The sequence below is a fragment of the Rhinolophus hipposideros genome (genome assembly GCF_964194185.1).
Source record: "Rhinolophus hipposideros genome assembly, chromosome: 3".
Lineage (NCBI taxonomy): Eukaryota > Metazoa > Chordata > Mammalia > Chiroptera > Rhinolophidae > Rhinolophus > Rhinolophus hipposideros.
The window spans coordinates 69030783-69046365 of NC_138049.1; the positions used below are offsets into that span (position 1 = coordinate 69030783).

Sequence of the window (15583 nt, forward strand, 5' to 3'; positions counted from 1 at the left end):
CCTGAGACGCTGGCAATGAATGTGGACAGAAATAGATAAACATGAGGAAGAGTAACTGTAGGCACAGCAGATCTTGAAGACTGATTATCTGTGAGAAATAATGGAGGCAGAGGAGTCAAAGATAGCATCTAGGTTTTTTTAATTAGGCAACTAGGTGATAGTGTTCGTTGAGAAAAGAAAAATAGGAGATGCAGGGCAGAAAATAATAAGTTCAGTTTGGACATGCTAAGAAAGAACATTCAAGTGAAAAAAATCGTAGTAAGGAGATGGCAATACAGATTTCAATCTTAGGAAATATTGGTTTTAGATTCTGCACCCAATGTGTGTACTAGGTGATGTCATAAAAGAATGATATTAAAGGGATTGTGTGTGTAGTATGAGATGTAACAAGATCATAACGAATATTAAAGGACCAATTATCAAGGGATCGACCAAGAAAGAAGAGCCATTACCAAGTAGAGTAAAGAATCTCCCTGAGAATGAAGAATCACAGAAGCCAAAGAAGAGTATTTCACAGAGGAGAGTCCAATCAGCAATGTCAAATATTATAGAGTGGTCAAGTAAGATAAAGCCTGAGAAGGGTCCATATGACTCAGTGTAATTTCAAGCCAAGAAGATGGGTCTTGGTCTAAAAGTAGTATCTCAGCAGAGTTTTGATTCTCTGTACTAGAATTTACCAACTTTTTACAATAGCAACCAATTCTTTATATTTCTTCTTATTCACAGATGAAATATACCACTACGCCACAGAGCTCCCTTCAGCTTCAATGTATTGAGGATAAACCTGAAAACTAAACTTTTCCTAAACAAAAAAAGGGCTTAGAGTACTTTTTTTCTTTTTTTTTCTCCCTCTATCAAGTAGTAAGCGAATATTTGGGCAGTCTTTACTCAGGGATGTAATACATTTATCCTGTTTCGTGTGGGATATTCCAGACAGTTTTCTTGCTAAGTGTCCTTGAAGTGAAGGTCAAATAGAGTTTATGGGAAATATAAATTAAGCAAGTGCTTCTATATTAGCATTTGATTTCTTCCAGAAATATTTTTAATTTAGAAAACTTCTCTCCAAGTTTGCTTTTAAAAGATATTAAGGGCATTTATTATTTGTTAAAATATGTGATCTTTGGTTTAGATTGTATAAGACATACTGTTATTTGTGATATCTCAATTAAAGAAATAAAATATAATTTTCCCAGAAAGTTCAAAGCTTCTTGCTATAAATATCTCCTTATCATTTAGTTAATTTTGAAGACTTAAAATGTGTAAGCAGTGAGCGTATTTCTTACATCTAACACGGAAGCCATTTGGGTAAAATCAATACTCTGTGAGAACTTAGTATGGAACAGCCCTCAAAAACTGTGGGAGCACATGAAAAACATATCTTCTGCCAATTTTTTTTAAACTTAAATCCCAGTTCTATTGACAGTACATGATCTTTATCTATTTGGGATGGTTTGGGAAATGGCTTATGGATCCAAGTTATCACAATGAATTGAAATCACTCAGATCACCAAGTAATTCCATGCAGTTACATAAACTTGAAATTCAGCCTTTGAAAGAATAGGAACACTAGTTACATATTTGGAAATAAAAGTGATGGAACAATTCTGTCTTCCACCAAGTCCTCATGTAGCCAGCTTTCCACGAGGTAAAGCATTAACAATAGGCCAATAAGAGTACACCAAACACTTCTATTTAGTTTAGCTTTGTTTTTCATGAGAGTTTGGTAATTTTTCCCTTTTCTCTGAGAGTGAACTACTCAGGAATTTAGGCCAACATTAGGAACAAATCAAAATATGGGTATCAGCCTTAACTGTCCCATCCTTCAAAGCCTGAATTTAATAAAACACCACTAATAATAAATTATTGTTTATTGGGTGTTTATTGATCATATCAGCTACCTACTTAGGCATTTGACATTAATAATCTCATTTAATTCTAACCACAACTCTATGAGGGGATTTCTATTGATAAGTGAAGCACTGAGGCTTAAAGGGGTTAAGTGACGTCACACTTATTCACTCAGCTAACATGTGGCCTTGCCAGGATTCAATCTCTGACTCCAGAGCCCAAGATTTTAACCACTGTATACACTGCCTGCATTCACTGAGCCTCTGCTGCCTCTTCCATCCACTAAACAACAGCTGGAAAATGTAGATGTCCATTCACGTATACAAATTCATTTAAAATACTCTGTTGTGTGCCCAGGTGCCTACAAATACTTATTCTTCAAAACTTCATCCTGGCTATTTGCTTGACCCAGGAGGTGAAATTAGGTTATTGCAGGCTGATTTATTATGCATTTTTTCCTATCCAAGAATAAGAGACACTTTCCTTTGATGGTGTAAAAAGTGTGTGGGAAAAATTAATATGACTGGCAAAACAGCCCTTCCTTCAACATACTTGGCTTTTCCATGGGAGTGTGCCCCATTCATTTTTTCAGCCTAGTTTCTAAAGCTGTGTTCAACCCAACCCTAAATTGGGCTCTGGAACAGTCACAAAAGAGGATGGTCGCTGGACCCCCCCCCCTTAATGAAGATAACAGCTTACCTGGGAAGATAATTAACTTACATGAAATCAATGTCCCTATACAAGTTCCAGATAATGTACTTCAAACTACATATAAGTGCCAAGGATACCAGAGGAGGGGGAAAGTGATCATATTTCCAGATATACAAGCCCTTCATTTCTCATTGGAAGACACAGATGAAAGGGGATACATTCGCCTTTGATTTCCTGACCACTGGCACTTTCATGTCTTTGGAGTATCTGAGGGTTCCGTATATAGGGAAACCGCAAGAGAGTCTCACAAATAGAAAGAGTAAGAAGCAACAGGTAGAAAGGGGGTACGGAGCTATGTCTAATGCTCTGACAGATGTGACAGATCCCAGTCTTCAGCCTCGTGGTAAAGTTTCATGCTTTTCTGCAGGATTCTACACAATTGCACATCAGTTCAAGCAACTGCATTAGCACAGGATTTCTGAGTTGTTCCAAAGAGAGAATGAGGGAGCCAATAGCTACAACTGGCAGCCAGGAAAAGGAAAATGTGCTCTGAACACTCAGTGAGTCACCCGAACAGACAGGAGGGAGTGTGTGCCAGAGCTCACACTCTCAGCAGGGTCAGGATTTGCATAGGAGGTGAGTTCTGGGGAGTCAGTCAGTAGCTGTGGGTGAATGGGTGGGGAAGATTTTTCCCACTGGTGCCAGCACTAATTCCCATGGTTCTGAGGGTCAAGGGGCTTGCTTCCAAGAAGGCATAAGGCTGAAGTCCAGCAGAGGTAGCTGGTCACTGAAGGCTCCACCCACATGTCCCAAACTCACACCAGGTGTACCATATTCACACACTTGTGGTTGCAAGCCACATTCCAGCTGAGGTTACTTCTTCCTGGCTTATTTCCTCCTGTGGTTTAAAATGCCACCAAATGTATCCATATGCTTATGTTTGCTCTCTAGCTACTTATTTGAAAGAGGAGTGTGTTGGATAAATTTACAATACAAGTTGTGTCCAGTAAATCTGTTTATGATGACTAAGTCTAATTGAATTATTCTCAGGGATAATTAAAACAGTTTACTGTGGCCAACATAGAAAAAAAATAGGAAAGTGTACAGCCTGTCAACACAGAATAACAAATCTATCCTTTCCCTCCTGGGAAGGCAGGTGAATTGTGATAGAAGAAGCACTTGTCCTAAGAAGTGAAGAATTCTTTTCTTTCCAACACACAGATGAGAAAATAATGCATTTGCATTGCAGCTTTCACACTTTTAAGCATAAGAATTCCCCCAGGGAACTTAATAAGGCAGTAAGAATCTTCATAGATTCTGAGTCAATAAGATTCTGTATTTTTAACAAGTACCCAAAGTGATTTTGATAAAAGTCTGAGAACCCACTTGGAAAAATGCTGTTTTACAATATATGGGGACACAAGATTGGTGTAAAGCTGATAACGTAAAGTCTCTAGGAGATAAAAAATGTGTGATATTCAGACAAATTGGAAATGACAATGAGAGTAACTAATTATGAGAAAGAGGCTATAAATCTCCCATGATTTATAGAAATCATAGGAGAGCGCCTGAACTTCAGTGAGGATGTGAGACTATTTTATGTTTCAGTAAATGGAGTAACCCCAGCTGAAAAGAACCTAAGATGTCCTTCAATCTCTATCTACCATTTACCTCCCACCTCCTCTATACATATAATCCTGGTCTTTAAGGATATTACTCTTGGGAGTAAGATATATCCACAATTTTAAATGCAAGATGGCCTTTTATTATGAGATAAATGGGGATGGGTGGGAGGTAGTGAGAGCTCTAGTATATGTGTAGGTAATAGAAGAAATGAGAGGTAAGACACCTTCCGGTCTGAGCAAGAGTAATTAGGAAGGATTCATGGACAACATGAGGTCTGAACTCAATCCTGAAAAACAATTAGGATCAGGATGGTCTTTTGAAATTGAGGGGATAATGTATGAGCAAGGCAGGAATGCTCAAACCACAAAGGAGGGACATTACAAGGACCATTTGCACTCAAACGAGAAAGGACAAGCCAGGGCCAGATTGCAGAACGAATTTCAAATGCCTCTGAAAAATATGGAAAGATTTAAATCAACCTTGAAGGCCCTGGCTAGACAAAGCTGGAGAAGTGCAAAGTGGGGCTGCTGACACAGTGTGTGGTCTTGCAAACAAATCCACATACACACTCCAAGGGTCTTCAGGGTCTTAAACCCTCAGGGCTCTTTGGGGGAAAAAATTGTCATGCCTCCAAGGTCTTGCATTCAAGGTATTACAAACAATACTCAGGCCTGTCCAGATCTCTATGGAAGATGAGAGGCTGCGAGGTCTGCAGTTTCTACTTCTATTATTTAAGAGACTTACCAACACTCAGCCTATTATCCCACAAATGTTTCATGCCAGAGATTCCCACAACCTCATTGCTTTAGTAAACTAAGTGTAGATTCTCAAGAGTGAAGTGGGTCATGTTTGTGAACAGCAGTGCCCTCCAGCTCTGCAAATTCATGTACCACAGCAGGGTGTGGCCAATACTTCTCTCTGTTGGGCCACCAAGGAAATAGTGTGACTAACTGCAGTTTGAAAAAACAATAATCCAGAAATACCCTTTGTGGAGGACTGAGAGCAAAACCTCTCAAGAGATAGAGCATACTTCCAGTCTCCTCATGGTGTTCGGCGTCTGGGAAGCCAGGAGCTCATTAACAGGGAGGGTTTCTTCTTCTTGAATTCTCCTCTGTGCTTGCAGAACTGTTCTTTCTCCTTCCAATGCTGACAGTGTTGGCCTCTAGGACATCCCATTCACACAATTCTGATTCCAAGGCCTTTCCAAAGTTAAAGGGAAACATGTCAGGTAGAGTGTATGAAGCAAATTCCTTTAGGAGTCTATGCCGCAGAAATTCATGTTCATCTTAGAGAAGCCCAAATCCTCACCTAAAAGAGTTCAACGGGAAGAAAAGATGAAATGCTAAGCAGAACATTTCTCAGACTTCTGCTTGTGGGAAAACAAGGCAGTGGTGTGGAGCAGAGAGTGAAGAGCCAGTTGATCCTTACAGTATTGAAAGGAGAATGGAAATGTTAACAAAGAGGAATAGGAGGAGTTCAGAGCCTCTGACTCTCTAGGCAAATCAGGAAGAATCAGAAGATTTTAGGAAACACTTTAATACCCTAATGTCTTTGACACTTTGGAGGAACTTGTACCATCCCTGAGGCGGCGGGTATCCTTGGGCTGCCTCATTGCACCACTCCATGCTACTTCTTTTTTTACTGTCATATCCCATCAAACCCACCAACCCAGTGTCCATTTCCTCAGGACCTTGCATCTTTCTTCAATTAAGGTGTTCCGTATTTCCAGTGGGCCCAGACACATATGTCCTCATTGTGTTGATTATTAACACCATTCACTAAATATATCTAATTCTTCCCCCTGGATGATAAAGCATGAAAAAAAAAAAAAACCTGCAACAACATGGACGGACCTAGAGGGTATCATGCTAAGTGAAATAAGTCAGACTGAGAAAGACAAACACCATATAATCTCACTTATATGTGGAATCTAAAGAACAAAATAAACAAACGAAACAGAAACAGACTCATAAATACAGAGAACAAACTGACGATTCAGATGGGAGAGGAGTTGGGGGGCTGGGTAAGAAAAGTGAAAGGATTAAGTACAAATTAGTAGTTACAAAAAGTCATGGTGATGTAAAGTACAGTGTGGGGAATATAGTCAATATTATTGTAAAAACTATGTACAGTGGTAGGCGAGTACTAGATTTATCAGGGTGGTCACTTCATAAATTATGTAAATGTCTAATCACTATGCTGTATACCTGAAACTAATATAATTTTGAATATCAACTATAATTTTTAAAAAATAGTCATGGGGATGTACAGAATAGGGAATATAGTCACTAATATTGTAATAACTATGTTCTGTGTCAGATCGGTATTAGACTTATTGGGGTTACCATTTTGTGAGGTATATAAATGCCTAATCACAATGTTGTTTATACACCTGAAACTAGAAGAAGAAGAAGAAGGAGGAGGAGGAGGAGGAGGAGGAGGAGGAGGAGGAGGAAGAGGAGGAGGAGGAGGAGGGTGAGGAGGAGAAGGAGGAGAAAAAGAAAGAAATAAACCTGTTATTTTCATCCACCAAAATTTTGGGAGTTGTTACTGCACCATAACTTGGCCTGTCCAGACAAATATACATATGTAATATAACAGTGATTTTTCTAAAAAGAGGAACAAAATGCATGAGATTTACATGTATCAATACCTATAGGTGCATGTTTGTGTGTATGTCTGTGTGTGTGTCCTGTGGGAAAAGGAATGCACTTTGAGATAAAATAAGACAGAGCACTTGTAGTCGCACAACAGCCTAGCCAAGTGTCCCTCCATGTCTTTCCTTAAGGAAAGAAGAGTCTGTGTGATTGTGCCTTTCTGGGACTCTGTTCCATCCTTGTGTTTACACCTTATGTCTCTCTGTCTGATCCCCAAAAGATGGTTTGCAGCCAAAGACGGGTAAGATATCTCACGGGAGATACAACCTAAGCCAGGCGGAATCGAGTGGGGACCCCCCAATAAGCTGCCTTAAACAAATATGGGAAAGGGCTTTGCCTCCCCTTCTCCCTGCTTGGGAAAGTCTGTTGCCGGTTCTGACTTTTCCCTAACAGCTGTCAATTAGAAATATAATGAGGAGAACGAAGACCAGTTATCTCTAATATCTGAGAGGCTTGACTCTGAGAAGATATTTACCTTAAGTAAGATATAATGGGACCTTGTACCTCGGCTATTTAGAGACTAAGATAAATTGGCTTGGGATGTTTATGAGTCTCACAGACCGTGCCATAAAACACTGTTGCTCCCTTCCATACTAGTCAATAAAAGCCTCCAGTTGGCTTTGTTCAGGGCTCCAGTCCTCTGAGACTGAGAGACCCCTGGCCTTCTGAGAGATTTAACGGCATTAAGTCTCTGTTTCTTTCTTAAAAACTTAACCCAAACCGCCCCTTCTCGCCTCCTCACTGCCCTTGTTGCGCTGGACGCGACAAGCACTGACAGTAAAAGAGAGAGTTTGTTGTGTGCTAAGGGGTATTAAGTTGTACAAAATATTTGTCTCTAAATCATTCCAAATAGCTCTGGTTCCTGAGTTTCATTTGTACTTGATTTAGTTATTCTTATGAGTTCCTTTGCTGTTGACTGTCCCTGTATCACTGCCTTCAGAGTACTTCATGCCCACCACTATCTACAACTTTCTACTTCTAATCTGTTTCTTAGAATTCTGAGTAAGTTAAGAGTAATCGGATTTTGAATGAGGGACCAAAGGATACCTCTGTGAATAAGTTAATGTATCATGCATGAACATTCTGAAATAATAAAATTAACTTATCATAATTCTTTATAGTACATTAAGCACTTTTACATTTTTGACCACTTTCAATTCTTACATCTCCGGCATCTATTTTGACTGTTTAGAAAGTATGTTTGCATCATGCCATACTCATGGCTCTCTTTCTATTGTGAAGGTTACCAGATAATGACAATCTGTGACAGATTGTAATCTTTTCCCCCACCTATTTACACCACCCCCTTCCCTGCAAACAAAGTTTAATTCTCTGAATTTGCCATGTGGTTTGCAGTGTCCTCTATTGGAGAAATATACATCCTTACCCCATTGAAATGGGGCTTGACTATATGACATGCTTTCACCAATGGACTGTGAGCAGATGTGGTATAAACCAAATCTCGAAGATTCAACAGACTTTATCATTTTCCTCAAAATCTAGCACTGGTTCAATTCCACAACCAGATTGCACCAAATAGTGACTATTCCTGCAGGCTGGGTTCCAGAAGGAAAAGAAACATGGAGTGGAGCTGAGCAGCTGCCCAGCAGCCATAGCCAATTTGCAGCCAAAACTGTACTATGAACAAGGAGTAAATATGTGTGTTCCAATCCACTGAGATTTGGGGATTGTTTGTTATCACAGCAAAAGCTGATTAATATACATTCTAAGCAGGCTATTACTAAAGAATAATATGCTTAACTTTTAAAGTACTTTTTCATTTCACTTTAGAAAGAGCTGGAATTAATGGAAGGAGCAGGGCCTTTGGTATCAAGTAGGCCACTTTATGAGCTGCTTCACCATAGCCAGTATGAAACACCCTCGCAACATTTTTCTTTCTTCAGCTATTTCTGTCAGAGACAACTTTTCCCTTAGATCCCACTCAGATTCTTATTAACCAACTTGAACTCAAAAAGACTATTGACATCACTAGTTTGAAATATATTATTATATTAAAATCCACTAGTTCATTGTAATAACCAAAAAAAGGAAAGCCAAAAATAAACTCATTAGTCACCATTGAGATAGATTTGGCACCAACTTCTTATTGGAAACTAATGGGAAAAATAAAATGCTTAAATATTTCAATATGAACTATATGAACTGTTTTTCAGTAAAAAAACAAATAGTACTGGTTGGTGAGGGAACATTCTTCCTTACAGAAGAATTCCGGATAATAAATACTGAATAAATGACTATTTATTAATATTATACAATCACACTTTTACAACCCCTAACAACATCATGGTTTCAGAAAATGATTATCAAGAGATTGTCAGACCATTTTGTGAAAGATTGATGGGGAGCTGGATATTTGAAGGATGAAAATCATTACTGTATGGATTGATGGCTAGTTATAAAAGGGAATACAACTTTACACTGGAGAGGTCAGGCTGTCCATGTCATCATCTCTAAAAGTGAGACAACCAGACATGATGACCCCCTTGATGTGATGTAAAGTTCACATAACATCTATGAAGGATTTTTGTCAGGATAATGAACCTGAGCCTAATCAAGCCTTTAGATATAGCTAGGTTTATAGAAAATATGGATAACAGAGAACAGTAGGTTCCATTTGATATAGTCTTATCTTGTTTTTCTGTATTAATATTATTTTTATTTATTTGTTTATTTTTATTATCCATCTGTGACATATAAGCTCCAACAGCACAGGGACCTTGTGTAGCCAATTTATCACTCTATTCCCCAGGGTCTATTGCCATATTTGACACATATTCGGCATTCAGTACAAATGTATTAAACATACAAATGAATGAACAAGTAATTTTAACCTTGTCAAACTTGTTTTCAGATCTGTGAAAAGATAGGTCAGAAAAATGACTCTCACCTGGACTTTTAATGGACAGCCAACGACACCCAGAAAAACCTGGTTTTTATTCTTAAACACTGCAATAATATTCACCCAAATTTACAAGCTTCGTCACCCCTACCCAACCCTCCCACCGGGACCTGCTCATGCCTGCGTGGGAAGTGTTACGCCTGCTGATACCAGGCAGACTGCCTCTCTATATGGAGTTGGAGCTCCACATTCCAGGAGCCCAGCTGAGTGTGACCCACAGGGCCACACAGCTCTCCTGAGTGGAGCAGGTTTATTGTCCTTGCACCAATATACTGCTTCTGAGGGCCAGGCTGTAAAGTCGTGTATGTGTGCACGCATGCACACACACACACACACACACACACACACACACACACACAGTTTCAAATCTGAGCAACTGAGTCAACTTTTCACGTAGTTGTGCAGTAATGATCCATCTAAATTGCCTTAATCTGCATAGACAGAAAGTAGTCCTTTAACTTACACAGGATTTGGGGGAAATTAGTCAGTTTACTTTCTTTGATAGAGTCACTTTTTATTGTAGTAATTCCAAAGAGTCTTTTCACTCCTAGTGCCTCCTTGACTCTTTGGTGCAACCACAGCCAATAAGCCTTGAAGTAACTGAAATTCTACATAATTCAGTTTTCCAAACAAATCTCGTCCTCTGGCTCCCTGTGCACCTTACACTCCAGTTATTCTGACTACTCTGTTTCCTGAACATTCTTCTGAGCATTTCCTTCTCCAAAGCCTTGCCCCCAATGGTGGAATATGGTGGCCGGACCCTAGTATTTTCCAACCTTTGTCTTTGTTCTTTGTTATTTCATTCTCACAATGCCTCCCTGTAACCAAAAAAGTTAAGATACTGTTTTCTTTCTCTAGGCCATATCTTTCATCTTCCAAACTCCATTCTCATGGTAAAGCTTAAACAATGGTCAAAGTTATCTCCTCTACACAATCAGGGAAAAAGCTATGATATCCATCAGCCTCAGTCTTTGATGTTAGATGAGAAAAGAATTTAAAAACTCCTTATTCTCTCATACATATTACCTGTTGGCAAAATCTTATGTTGAATGTCCAAAGCTGAATATTAACTTTGATTCTTTCTGTAACGATCTATATTTCAAAATGCTATCTTATTATAATTTCATGCTCTCACCCACAGCTGTGTATCTAAGACATGTTATGTGCACATGTTCTTGCTTTTACTCCACTGTCCCTTTCCATAATTGAAGATAATCCTAGTCATCCTTTTAGACTCTTTTAAATGCCACCTCCTCTGTGAAACCACTGACAACTTAGAGGCATTTTTCTGCCTTTACTTAGGAATCCAAAGTATTTTGATAGTATTATTTATAGTACTTTCACATTATAAGTATTTGATTAATACTCTCTTTCCCTAAGAGAGAAATCTACAGTTTATATAACTTCCCCTTCCTAAATTCATGTAGGGATCCATGGATATATGTTGAACGAAGGCCTGGTAGCATGATTGCTTTTTCTAAGAATATATTTTACTTTTAATATTTGACTCTACTGGATGCTTTGGCAGAACAGTCCAGAACCACTTATGCCAGGCACTGGCGTTTTCCAGAGTAGTCTGTGGAATAACCTTTGGATGTAAGCTTCATTTTAGGGTTTTAATTATTTTAACATACACATATTATTATTAGATGAGAAAAGGAAGATTTGGGTATTATTTTATTTTACTTAGTGGTTAAGAGTATTTAAAATAATATTTGATATAACTGACCTTGAATTTCTAAACTTCTGACTCTTACTGTCTCAGAAGTTGAGACCTATCCAAGTGTTCACATTATAGCTGGCCCTGGATAAAATATTTAAAACTGCCACAAAGTTGAGTTAAAAAAAAAAAAATCCCTAAGCAGTTAAAACCATAGTACAAAGTGTTGTGCTTTAATTTTTGTTTCTGGAAATGAAGTTTCAAAGCATTATCATTAATCCTAGAGAACACTCATTTATCTGTTTTTTGAAAACCTAACCAGGGATGAGTATCCACCTCCCTTTTTGCAAGGGAGACACACTTTCAGTAAGACACATTTAAGTAAAGCCACACTTAGAGGGCTTGCCTGCTTATTGACCTGGTGTTGTATTCAACTCTCCTTGGAACAACAATCTCCCAGCTTCAGTTATACTCGTACATTCAGACTAAATGCTCACAGCCCAGAGGCTTTCTCCATTATTCCCAAATTTACCAACAGAGAAGCTGCAGTGTTGTCACAGAAAAGGCCAAAATTGCTTGAAGAGTTCCAGTGTAAGTCATATTTTCCATTTTTATTTTCATTTCATTCTGACCCGGAGTCTTCCTTTTAGATAGACTAATGTCTTTGAAGCCGTGGTTTCGAAATATTACATCCCACCACAGCATTAGCATCTGACACTCTTAAAAAGCTCCTATGGTACATAAATTTTCACCAAACACTTTAAATATTTGTGGTTCTTAATGTTATGCTATATTTGAGTAAAGGAGCCATGGGACATATTTAAAAATCAAAGAATAGAGAAATATATAGAATGGAAAAGTGATAGTTCCCCTTTGCATTCCAATCTATGCCACAAATCCCCTTTGCCTTGCCAAAAGTAACCTTGATGCATTGCTTTCCTATATTTTTCCTGTGCGACTCACAAATGTATTTATTCATGTGGATGCAGCTTTTTACACTTTGGATGATAACAGGGTGAAGCTCATTATATATGGGTCAACATCTGGATTCTATTATATGTTGGATACTGTACACAATGAAGGAGCACAAAGGCAAATCGCATTCTTATCTCAGCCTTGATATCGTTCTCTGATCACATAGCACTCAGAAACACACACATACACACGTATTTTTACCTAAGTGGTGTCATAATATGCACACTGTTCTGTGACACATTTATCTTACTATGTCCTAGTCATCTTCCCATGTCAAAACATAGGATCATTCCTCATTACTTCTGGAAGGCAGGTTTGAAAAAGTGGAATCCAAAGGTGATGTACGTTTTTGTTTCTGATAGATTCCACCAAATAGCTTCCAAAACATCATAACAACCGCATTCCATTTTTTTTTTTTGTATAGAATTCCAAGATTCCTCACACCCCTCATCAACACTGGATAATAAAAGATAAATCTTTATATTATGTATGTATGAAAAACTAAATTTATGAAAAAAGTACATTGGTGTTTGTATCTCCAATTAGAGAAGAAACATTTTCAAAGTGTATTTGTTTCTTAAATTTTAAAACCACACATAAAGTTTACATAACCAACACACATCATTTCCTGATTAAATGGAATTATAACGGTGTTAGTTATATTAACAGATGAGCTCCTCTAATACAAAACTTACAAAATACAGAAATTTCTTTCTTTCTCATGTAACAAAACTGAATTGAGTAATTTAGATGTAGGACAGATCTGCTACATGTGGTCATTCAGAGACCAGCTTCCTACCACCTTATTGCTTCTCTATCTCCTGGAACACAAAAGAAGCTCCATACCTACCACATCCAGTGAGAGTCCGGAAGAGTTTTGTCCGATGTTTTAATTTCCAGACCCAGCCACATCACTTCTGCTTATATTCTGTTAACAAAAACTTGGCCATCTAACTATAAGGGAGGTTGTGGTCTAGCTAAGAGGCGTGGACTCCACCATAATCCTATTTTCATGGCAGAAGGGGAGAACAGATTTGGTGGTATCATGAGTCTTGCTACACTTACTAAACCCCTCATATCATAGTAATGATTCAAGTAACTGAACTAAGTTAAGGAGACAGCATTTCCCAAAGTCAAATCCAAGAGAAGACAGAACTGCTATATTGAAAAGGCAATATTTTTACCTACATATGCTTTAAATTACATAGAAATTTCTTCAAATGATATTTTTAAGAACTGTTTACTGCTACTACTTGGTCCATCCTAGGCCATCTAAAGAACTAATTATTTCTCCTTATCTGAAGAAACGTCCTATAAAAACTTCAATGACTTAGAACAAAGCTCCCAGGATGCTCCACTTGTCACAGCTTTTTCTTCAATTTGTGGCAGTTTTGTCTCATGACTGTTCAATTTAGCTTATCACTTTTCAAAAAACTAAACAAAAATTAATTTGTAATAACATATTGAAAGTATATACAAATAAACCTCAGAAGAATTTGGTATCTAGAATAAAATTCACCAAATGTATGCTCTACAGCAAGAAGCCAATTCAAATGCTAAGCCTGAGACAGAGAATAGAGGAAGCCATAATCCCCTCTAGTTGGATTTAAGCCAGCACTAGAGGACATGCCTAACTCCTGTCTTGCTGGCACAATGAACACATTTAACTAAAGGCATACAAAAGGGCCTTTATTATTTTCTGGAAGATGATAAGACCGGCTGAATAGTTTAATGTCTTTTTTGGCAGGGAGAGATGGAGTCAGGGAACTTTGGCAATGCAAAGGGAGCAATAAAAAGGCCATGTTAAAAGGGCACTTTGGAAATATAGTAATGACAGTAATATAAGATGCATGTTGTGATCAAGATTTACTGCTGGACATGTTACCATAGCATATGATGTGCTGTCACTCTCTACTGAGCCCAGCAGCTTGCTGTTAGAGGAGAAGGGAGTCCATAATTAAATACGAAAAAAGGTAACTTCAGGACTTCAGCTTGCAGCCTACTTCATTCTGACCTCATAAATAAGGTATTCTGTGGAATGTATGCATGAGCCAAAGCCTGTATAAGAGGTGATACAATGACTAAGTACTCAACATAAAACAGAGGAGCAGGTAGTTTACCATTAACTTAACCAGATGGCTTCTTTAAGCACATCATAAATAATAAGTGAATGTTATATAAAAAAAAAAAATCAAAGGAAGAGAATGGATGTACAGTTCTTCGCACGTGCAATTTACAAGATTGCTAATGTTTCAAAGAAATGTTGCTCATTTTTCTGGAAAGGGTCTCACCTCAATCCTGTGCCCCTTTTAGATTATACTGATTAGTTTCATCCATGCTCATAAACATCCCATATGTCAATGTTTGTTACCTAAAGATGTATTTTATTTCTGTTTTTAGCTTGGTACATTTTCCTTTCCCAAAATGTGTCTCTTGGACTTCCCTTCATTAGTAATTATTCTCCTCTTAGTTGAATGTCAGTCACCCACGGCCAAGGACTCATTAGCTGCTTAATGGAAAGGACTATATGTAAAGAAAACTGTGCCTAGGCCAACTGCCTGCTCAAGAGCCTGCCTTTAATTTTCTTCCCATCTCAACCCCAATATTTCTTTAGGAGACCGATGATAGGATTCAGAGTGGATTCTTTGTTTGATGGCTTTTTAATAGGGAGACAGTTCCAAGAGAGAAAGGATTGAGATGGCCAATCTCATGCACACGTGTGACCCAAGTTAAATTACAGTCCAGATGGCTGGTGGTGAAAGACAACACATTAACCTGTGGTGACATCTGTTCATCTGACACACCCTTTCTTGAACTAGAAAGGTCTGTTTCCTTTGAAATATTTATGGCACTGAAACTAAAGGTCATTCAATTCTTGTCTTTAACTTCACATGATGATTAAAACTTACACTTAAACTAATGAAATCACTTTCAAAACTAGAGGGTAAACACACAAAGATGTGTCCTTTCTGCCATGAGAGAAATAAAGGAAATGTACATAGAGGGTCCTGAAAGATAAATCTTCATCCAATTTTTATGGGAGTTTTATTCAAATACCCAAATGAGAGTTTCTATGGAGCCTCTTCAATTAATCCATAGAAACCAAATTGAACACAATGCCTTATTCTATTATGTATGTGTCCTTTTGACTGTCAAACTCTGGAGCACTTGAAACAAGTGTGCAAGTAAAATTGAAAGAGGTTAATATCGCAAGAGCACCTGCCACTAATAAAGGTCCTCTGTGCT

At 38.1% G+C, this 15583-nt stretch overlaps 1 protein-coding gene across 1 annotated transcript in view; it reads right to left on the reverse strand.

Moving 5' to 3' along the window:
* Positions 1-3505: 3505 nt before the first annotated feature.
* The window catches only part of BCKDHB (branched chain keto acid dehydrogenase E1 subunit beta), a 235262-nt gene continuing 223184 nt past the window's right edge, over positions 3506-15583 (reverse strand). Inside the window, exon 11 of the mRNA XM_081037742.1 lies at positions 3506-5433. The gene's annotated coding sequence lies outside the window, so the exon portion shown is untranslated. The remainder of the gene's footprint in view (positions 5434-15583) is intronic.